Below are 9,346 nucleotides of genomic sequence, written 5' to 3'. Positions count from 1 at the left end.
AAAGTGGGTGGGGATGTTATGTAGATTGATAGTATAGGGGCAGGAGTGGTAGGTTTTCCTGGGTGTAATAGGTTGTTAATTGATGCCCAAAATTTTTGAGGGTTGTGAGAGTGTTTTTCCTGTAGTGTTTTATAGTAAGTAGTTTTGTCAATTTTTATGTGTTTTTTGGCTTGATTCTGTAGTTCATGATATTTTTGTTTTAGAATTGGGGTTTTGTGTTTATGGAATTGCAGCCAGGCTTTGTCTCTTTCTTTCATTAGGGATCTAGTGTCTTTAGATAGCCATGGTGCGAGGTTGATTTTAATTCTAGTGGTTCAAGGTGGAGCATGGGCATTTAGGATGTTCAGGAAGGTTGTGTTGAAGTATTCTACAGCTTCATCTAGTGGTAAGTATTTTACTGGAGTCCATATACATGATTTGAGTAAATTTATCAAATCTTGAGCTATAAAGTACTTTTTGTTTCTTATGACCCTGATAATTGGTTGTTTAGTTAGTTGGGGTCAATTCCTAATTAGGTATGTTGCCTGATGATCACTAAGGCTGTCAGGGAGACATCCTGAGAGATGGACTTGAGTGGGGTCGGGTACTAGTATCCAGTCTAGGATTGATTGTCGCTTAGAGGTTTTGTCTATTCTTGTAGGGGTATTAATAATTTGGATAAAACTATGGAGGTTTATATGGGTGGTGGGGTTGTGACTGTTACAGTCAAACCAGTCTGTGTTAAAGTCACCTGCAAGAATGGTTTCCTGTGGATGAATGATTTTCATCCAATTTAGTAGGTTTTCGAGTTCATTAGTGTTGTTGCCTGGTGGTATATAGCTTCCTGCTAATATGATTTGTTTATTGGTTTTAAGTTTTAGTGTTGCTAATATTAGTTCTATGTTTTGGATTTCTTGAGTGTTGTATTCAATTTGTTCTATTGAGAGGTGGCTTTGGAAAAGGATGGCTACACCCCCTCCTTTTTTGCCTGGCCTATCTTTGCGTATGATATTATAGCCAGGGGCTGTTATTTCATTACTGTGGTGGATGGGCTTAAGCCAAGTTTCAGTGAGTACTACGATGTCAGGTTTGTGTAGGGCTAGTAGGGCATGTAGATCATGTGTTTTGTTGAGAATGCTTCTTATATTAATGTTTAGAAGGAGTAGGGATGAGCTAGGCCGGATATATATTGGATTGGGGTTAGTTGGGTAGGAACCATCGCAGGTGTTGGGACCTGGATTAGGGTGAATATCACCACAGCATGAGAGTTTTTGTAGTATGTGGATGAAGAGCTTGTTTAGTTTGTAAGTCATTTTGGTTATTTTATTGTGTGAGTTGGTTTGAAGTTTGTAGGTGTTAATTCCATAAAGATAAGAAGGTGATGTAGAAGGGTAGAGGTCACTTAGAGTTATTGGTGAGGAGATAGTAATGGAGGTGGTTATAGTTGAGTCAGTTTGCCATGGTGGTGGAGGGCTGATATACAGATGTGTGTGCTAGGATGAGATGAAGGATAGGAGGAGGAGAGAGGAGAGGCCTACTGAGTGTAATAGGGTAAATAGAAGGTGTTTGGTTGGAGTTTGGACCATACTGTTTAGTTGTGAAGGGGGTTAAAGACTAGGATAGGGCTGAGATATGGTAGAGATTGAGTTGAACTATAGGGTGTGGTCTACAATATGGAGGTGTAAAGATGGAGTTAGATTGTAGGGTGTGGTGTCAATTTGGGTTGTGTAGAGAAGGATGTGATGGGCTGTAGTAGTGTGAGGGGTTGGGTTGTGTAGAGAAGGATGGGATGGGATGTAGTCATGTGAGGGGTAATTAAATGTAATATGTGATATGATAGTTGTGTTGGGGGAGTGGCTAGGGGTGTGGTGTGTACCTATAAATGTAATTGATGTAGGGGTGGGTGGGAATGGGGGTAGGGTAGAACAACAAAGTGTGCCTGAGCATAGCGAGGGTGAACGGAGCAGGGATGAACGAGCCAGTCCCACGCTAGCAAAGACAATCAGTTCCACAGGTAAATTTGTTATTACTTAATACAATTTGGTGGAAATGCTGTTGGTCAATTAATTTAAGTTTAGGATACCTTAGTTCAATAGGGTTTGTTAGCTGCTCTGGCAGTTACTTCTTGACTGTGTCTAAGAAAGTTATAACTATAGTTAGTAAGAAATGTTTTACTTTTATTCTCCTTTAGTTTAAGGCTCTGATTTTCCGTTTTCTAGGGAGCAGCTAGGAGAGAGGGTTAGATGGACTATACTGCCATCTTGTGGTTAAGGAGAGGAAACGCACTCCCTAGTGGAGGGTGACTAAATAGTTATATCAGGACTAGGTTTTTACTGGGGATGGCTGGTCCATGCGGTGTGCAAGCCAGTTAGTTAACAGTTTCAGGGGTGAAATACAATTCGACTACAGTAGGTTGACCTACTTTTTGTTAAAAACACTTGACAATTGGAGGTCTTGTTTTGGTTGGAGGGTTGAACAGCTGCGCTACTATCTTCAGGACTAAGGAGTAGCCAAGGGCAGAGTCTTTCCTAGGTATTCTAGCTGTAAAAGGAGGAAAGGAATATGTGAGACACTAACTACAAGAGTGAGGCAGAGAGAAGAAAGGGGTTAGCAGTAGTGGGGTGTAGGTGCAGTATAACAACATATAGGTACTTTGGGTGGAGGTAAGAGGTGGCTTAAAGTGCTAGGATAGTTAAAATGGGGGAGAGTTAGGTAAAGATGTTCGTAAGATGAGAGAAGGGTGTGCAAAGTAAGGCCTATTAGGAATTAACAGAGGAGGGGGGAGATATGCTTATTACAGTAATAACTATACAGCTGTTTTAAAACACATTGCACTTTAAATTGCTATAAGCCACTATAATTGGGAGTACCCAGCAGTTAGAAATTAGCGCCAGTTGCAGTATAAAAGCTAAAATGTCTACAAATGGATGTACCCAGCAGTGAAACGTTAGCAGCAGATGCTCTATAATGTTCTATAAAGCATAAAAATGTCATATCATGTAAGCAATACTCGACAGTTAGAATTCACAGATGCTCTATGAATGCATAAAATGTTTCATGTTCACTAAACAATAACTAATATATTTGACTAACAAGTATTTCAACAATGCTCTATAAAACATAGAATATTACAATTCCCTAAACAATAGATGATAGTAGAAATTGAGAGCAGCTTCTACAGTAAGACTAAAAAGTAACACTACCTATCCCTTAAACACAAGCATTCATCCTGATTTCAACCCTTGACCGGTAATTAGAAAGCAGTGTGACTATAAAAGCCAAATAAGTATGTTATTTGTAATCGGTCTGGTTACAAAGTGGTTCTAATAGCCCTACTCGCTTAGGAATCAAACATAGCATACACAAGTCAATGTCGCCACTTTCCTTAAGGGTTTAATACATAAAATGTTTTTTTTTCCACAATACAGGAGATATTTAGGGCTGTGAAAATGAGAAGACTGTGTGTAACTATGCAGCAGGTAGTTACTATATCCCCTACTGGAACAGGTATCTGGCGGCCTAGGTTTATCACCTCTGGGTTTGAATATATAGTGACTGGGTGAGCAGAGACTTAGACAACACTCTAGCAACACACAGAGAGATCACTTTGGTATCAATTTGAGCATGAACCAGTACCCATTTTTGAGGGGATCAGAGGTGCAAGTTTTAGTCTGCTACACTCATCAGCATATGAGTGTTAATCAAACGAGTGAAAAATTTATTGTTAACAGTGCATTGGCGCTGCCACACTAGATAAAATACAAGTGTTGTCTGAAAGGGCAGCTTCCAACTCTATCTGCATGTAATTGTGAACTATTGGGAGTGTAGAATGGTGGTTTCCATACACAGAGCAGTACAGTACTGTGTATTTGTCAGGGTTTAAGCTTTTCCACGCTGTTAAAAGCCTATTAGTATGCCTGTCGTGAGTACCAGCAGTGTGCAATGCGCGGTAACAGTAGCTACTTGTTAATATCAATTGTCAGGGTTAGAGCATTTCAACGCTGGTAATAGCTTGTTAATATGGCTATCGTGAGTACAAGCTGTGTGCAATGCACGGTAACAACAATTACTTGATAATATACAAACAGACAAGGTAATAACAGTTCAGGCTGTGAAAATCTGAGCAAAAATGTATGGAAAACCACTGTAACAATAGTGACTAGCTATTATACAATAAACAGGCTAAAAGCAGCTCTGAGCCTTGGAATTAGTGCAAGATAAGTAATTCAAAGTATCCAAAGACATTTACAATGTATACAACTTACTGGCAGGCACTGACCGCAGAGACCAGGGAGAGAACCAAGTTGGGATTCCTGGGATTAACAAAATGGCGCCACAAGTGTGGCCTTATATTTATAGGTTCCTATGAGGGAGGGGGGAGGATAAATATGTAGTCGAGGGGGAGTTGATTTCTTGGGTACTCAGTAAACCGAGCCAGTCCCGCGCTAGCAAAAACAATCAGTTCCACAGGTAAATTTGTTATTACTTAATGCAATTTATTGGAAATGCTGTTGGTCAATTAATTTAAGTGTAGGATACCTTAGTTCAATAGGGTTTGTTAGCTGCTCTGACAGTTACTTCTCGACTGTGTCTAAGAAAGTTATAACTATAGTTAGTAAGAAGTGTTTTACTTTTATTCTCCTTTAGTTTAAGGCTCTGATTCTCCATTTTCTAGGGAGCAGTTAGGAGAGAGGGTTAGATGGACTATACTGCCATCTTGTGGTTAAAGAGAGGAAACACACTCCCTAGTGGAGGGTGACTAAATAGTTATATCAGGGCTAGGTTTTTAGGGGGGATGGCTGGTCCGTGCAGTGTGCAAGCCAGTTAGTTAACAGTTTCAGGGGTGAAATACAATTCTACTACAGTAGGTTGACCTACTTTTTGTTAAAAACACTTGACAATTGGAGGTCTTGTTTTGGTTGGAGGGTTGAACAGCTGCGCTACTATCTTCAGGACTAAGGAGTAGCCGAGGGCAGCGTCTTTCCTAGGTATTCTAGTTTTTGTTAAAACACTTGACAATTGGAGGTCTTGTTTTGGTTGGAGGGTTGAACAGCTGCGCTACTATCTTCAGGACTAAGGAGTAGCCGAGGGCAGTGTCTTTCCTAGGTATTCTAGTGGCAGGCACTGACCGCAGAGACCAGGGAGAGAACCAAGTTGGGATTCCTGGCATTAAAAAAAAAGAAAATGCCCAGCTTAGTAAGTTTATCTATGATTCCAGAGTGGGAGATGGTGTCAAAGGCCTTGGCAATGTCTAGATAGGCTGTGTGGACCACTACTCCAATGCTCCACTTGGTACTACTTTTACTATCTACTTCTCACCATACCCCTAACAATCTTTACCCCCTATACTATTTGATACTTCTTACTTCTCTCTCTTCATGTTTACCTCACAGCATAGTAGCCAACACTTGATGCTAGACATATCTCCTCTCCCTCATCTTTCCTTGTTCTTACTAACCACCTCTATACTCACTTTTAATTTCTTCTGCCCTACTTACAGAGCTCTTCTCTAATTATGATACTTACTTTGTCTCAAAACAGTACTGTGCATCTTATCATTTGTAAAATGTGTAACCAATAATTTATTATAATTATTATTATTATTACTCATATAATTTTTGTCCTTTGGAGCTTTTCTCCCCGGCCCTCCACAGAAAAAGGGAACAAGCTCAGACAGACTAACCCGGTCAACAAATGTCAAATAAATAAATAAATGCTATGACAGAGCCTTTAACAATCAACTTTTTGAAGCCTTCTTTAATAACATGCAGTTCATAATATTGTCCTCCATTTTTAATCTTCCAAGTATCCTAATTGTAAATAAAACATTACAAACTATTTTTTTATTTCCTACATGTTTTAGTGCTTTTGCACATTTCATCTGTTTTTAACAGTCTTCTCAGATCTCTTTTAAAATAATAATACCACCTTCACCTCTCTTCCATTAAATACATATTTCTCTGTGTTCTGTAAAATGTTTTATATATAACCAGCTTTTCCTTCTTTATCATTTTCCTCAGTTAATTTCCATACTTCCTTTCCCAGATTCTAATTTATCAATTTTACCACTTCAATTAATACTGATTTGTGATACGATGACCTGTTTATCCTAAAAGCTATAATTAATATCTGCACAGAGGAAAAGACAGTCTATTAAGGTCTCCTAGTTTATCCTATTATAGGTAAACAAAAAAATCAGTATTTGCAGTTTTCAGATATGCCACTTCCCATCATTTCCATTCAGCTTTACTAATCAGCAAATGTTGCTGTACCCTAAATCATTATTTTTTAATTTAAGTATAAAAGAAGAAGTTAGCAAACCCAGTAAGTATTCCAGAAATAAAATAAACCAGATGCTCCAAGGGACCAGAATTCATGTCCACAAAGTGTTTATTATTTTACAGCTTAAAAAAGTTTAAAAACAAACTGCTGTTGTAAAAACATCAAACAGGTTTAGAGCTTTCGTCTTTCAAGTGAATGACATCATCAGGACCATTGCATTTAGAGCAGCTAGGCTTTTATACCCAAAACCACACCTTTAATTGAAAACAAATCATGAAGCCAAGTCCTGCATTTAAAGCTAAGTACTCAGCTAGCATTCACCTTAATAAATGTATGTAATAAATATTTACAAAATAATACATCATGAATAAAATAAGTAAAAATATAATAATAATAATAATAATAATAATAATAATAATATATAAACAAACTGTGCTTGCAGAAACCATACTACAAAAACAACAAACAATCACATGTTCTTAGGTACATTGCGTCAACTTGTGTTCTGCCAACTTATATTTGGACAGCCTATATTTTTATTGATCTTTCTTTTAACTCAGTGGCAATGGAAACTGTTTTATTTAAGCCTGGTGGCACAGTGGCACTAAATATCAACTACCAAAGCATTTATTTATGTAACAACTTGTTCTTCCAGTCCCCAGAGTATGCTGCCTAATCAACTTGCTCTACAGCAAATAACATAAATTTATTGTATTTTGTAACCATTTATTACATACATTTATTAAGGTGAATGCTAGCTGAGTATGTAGCTTTAAATGCAGGACTTGGCTTCATGATTTGTTTTCAATTAAGGATGTGGCTTTGGGTATAAAAGCCTAGCTGCTCTAAATGCAATGGTTCTGATGATGTCATTCACTTGAAAGATGAAAGCGCTGAACCTGTTTGATTTTTTTACAACAGCAGTTTGTTTTTAAACTTTTTTAAGCTATAAAATAATAAACGTTTTGTGGATATGAGTTCTGGTTCCTTGGAGGACTTGGTTTATTTTATTTTTTAATTAAGTGATTTACATTATTTTTATTCCAAGAAGCATGCAATCTCTTATTTTATTTTTGTTTTTGTTTTTTATTTTTGTTTCTTATCCATTTCAGCAATGAATGCCCCAAGTCATCCCTCACCCATTTTCAGCACTTTTTCATTTCTCACATGCCAGTTAAACTTTGCTGAGGACAGTATTAACCAAAACCTTATCTACTATGCAAAACACCTTATCCCTCAAAACCTTAGAGAAATCCATGAAGCACTGATCTGGTATCTATTTTTGTAACATTTTGCTGGATTACCTGCTGCCAGAATCTGACATCCTGAACAGTTATCCTTAGTTCTAATCTTCCCAAAGCATAGAGAAAGACATAGAAATGTACCTTGCACAGATCAGTCCTCATTGTTATAAAAGAAAAGAGATGGGAACCATATTCAAAAGACCTGCTCTCAGCCTGCTCTCAGAGTAAGTAGTCACTTGCACTGAGAGCACGTCTTTTGAATTGGGGCCACAGAACTGTTATTAACTTTTATTGTAACAGGGCATCCAAATAAATGATCTTATAGGCTGTAAACTGAGACCACAAACTAGTACAGACCATTTACACAGAAAAATTAACATGCAAATGACTTTAATGGGTATGGTAAATCCACTGTTGAAACTATACTTGGCTTGATCAGTGCATATCCAAAGAAGTAATGGCATTTGAAGAGGAGGGTTTTTTTTGGCAGTTGCAGGAGTTACAAGATGAACAACATATATATTTTTATTCTGGTAGCTCATCCCCTTTGTTATTTTTCTAGTTTAAAAAAATAAAATGTTCCTTGACAAAAACAATATTTCTGTGTAGTTATTGATAAAAGTATCGTTACGCCGTTATACAAATTAGTTACATGTACAGTCTTCTTGCTGTCATTCATTTGCACCATATGCATTTCAGCCGAAGTTCTTAATTATATGTAGCACATATATGACACCTGCTGTCTCACACATTCATGCTTAAGATTGTATCCTATAATCAACAATATTTGCTTGACATTAATTCATTACATTTAATGCTCTCTAATATGCTACATATCTATACTCATGGGTAAAGCAAATGAATGTTGAAAGCTGGCATTATTAATATGAGACTTAGCTTTATAGGCACAACATAAAATGGGTTGAAATTTATCAGACCTATTTTCGACTATTTTATTATAAGTATTTAGTAACTGGTATAACAGATAACCTCCCTCAATAAATAAAGATTTCAAAATACTTGCTTCTTTTATAAAAATATCATCACTGACAAATTTAATTGTCCCCTGACTACATTCCATTTCATAAACTTGGAATGCATACTATTATAATGTAAATAATTGTTGACAAAGGTGGACTTTCTAAATAAACTACTATTAACTATAAATTTATCTAAATCTAAATTGATCATCATCTAAATTAATAGTATTGTAACCTTTAGCACAAATTGTAAATTAAAAAAAAATACTGTTATGATTAGTAGCATCAAAAAACATTAAAAAAATCATTGCAAATGCTATTCCAAATAAAAAATAAATCATCGATATACCTTCTATAAAAAAAAAAAACTAAAATAAAGGGTGCATCACCAAAAAATCTTGTTCCCACCAAGCCATAACAAGATTAGCTAAAACAAGTGCCATCCTGGCACCCATAGTAATGCCTCTCAACTGCTGATAAATATCACTTTGAAACATAAAGAAATTATTTGCCAACACCTATTTCAACAGCAAACAAATAGTGTTAATTTTACTAATTATCAAAACTAGTTGGGCTTATGCATAAGTGAACGAGGCCTAGGGCACTGTGCATGTACAGGAACTCTTTCCATAGGCTCATAGTTAGGTACTAGGCTATCATCCCAAGGGCCTAAGTAAGCCTAGCCAACAATGTTCCCTGACTTGTGCCACCCAAGAAAGTTAATTTCCTGTGCCCCTGTTGAGCAAAGCCACAGAAGTGATCCCCAGGATGTATTTCCTATTTCCCATCCACTCATCAAGATTCTTCTTGAAGAGTGCTAATGGGGAACTTTGCTTGACATAGATGGATAGCTTGTTCTAG

Source organism: Protopterus annectens, chromosome 4.part1 (genome assembly GCF_019279795.1).
Source record: "Protopterus annectens isolate FY-2018-M chromosome 4.part1, PAN1.0, whole genome shotgun sequence".
NCBI classification, from domain to species: Eukaryota; Metazoa; Chordata; order Ceratodontiformes; family Protopteridae; genus Protopterus; species Protopterus annectens.
Note: the sequence above shows the minus strand (reverse complement) of the source record.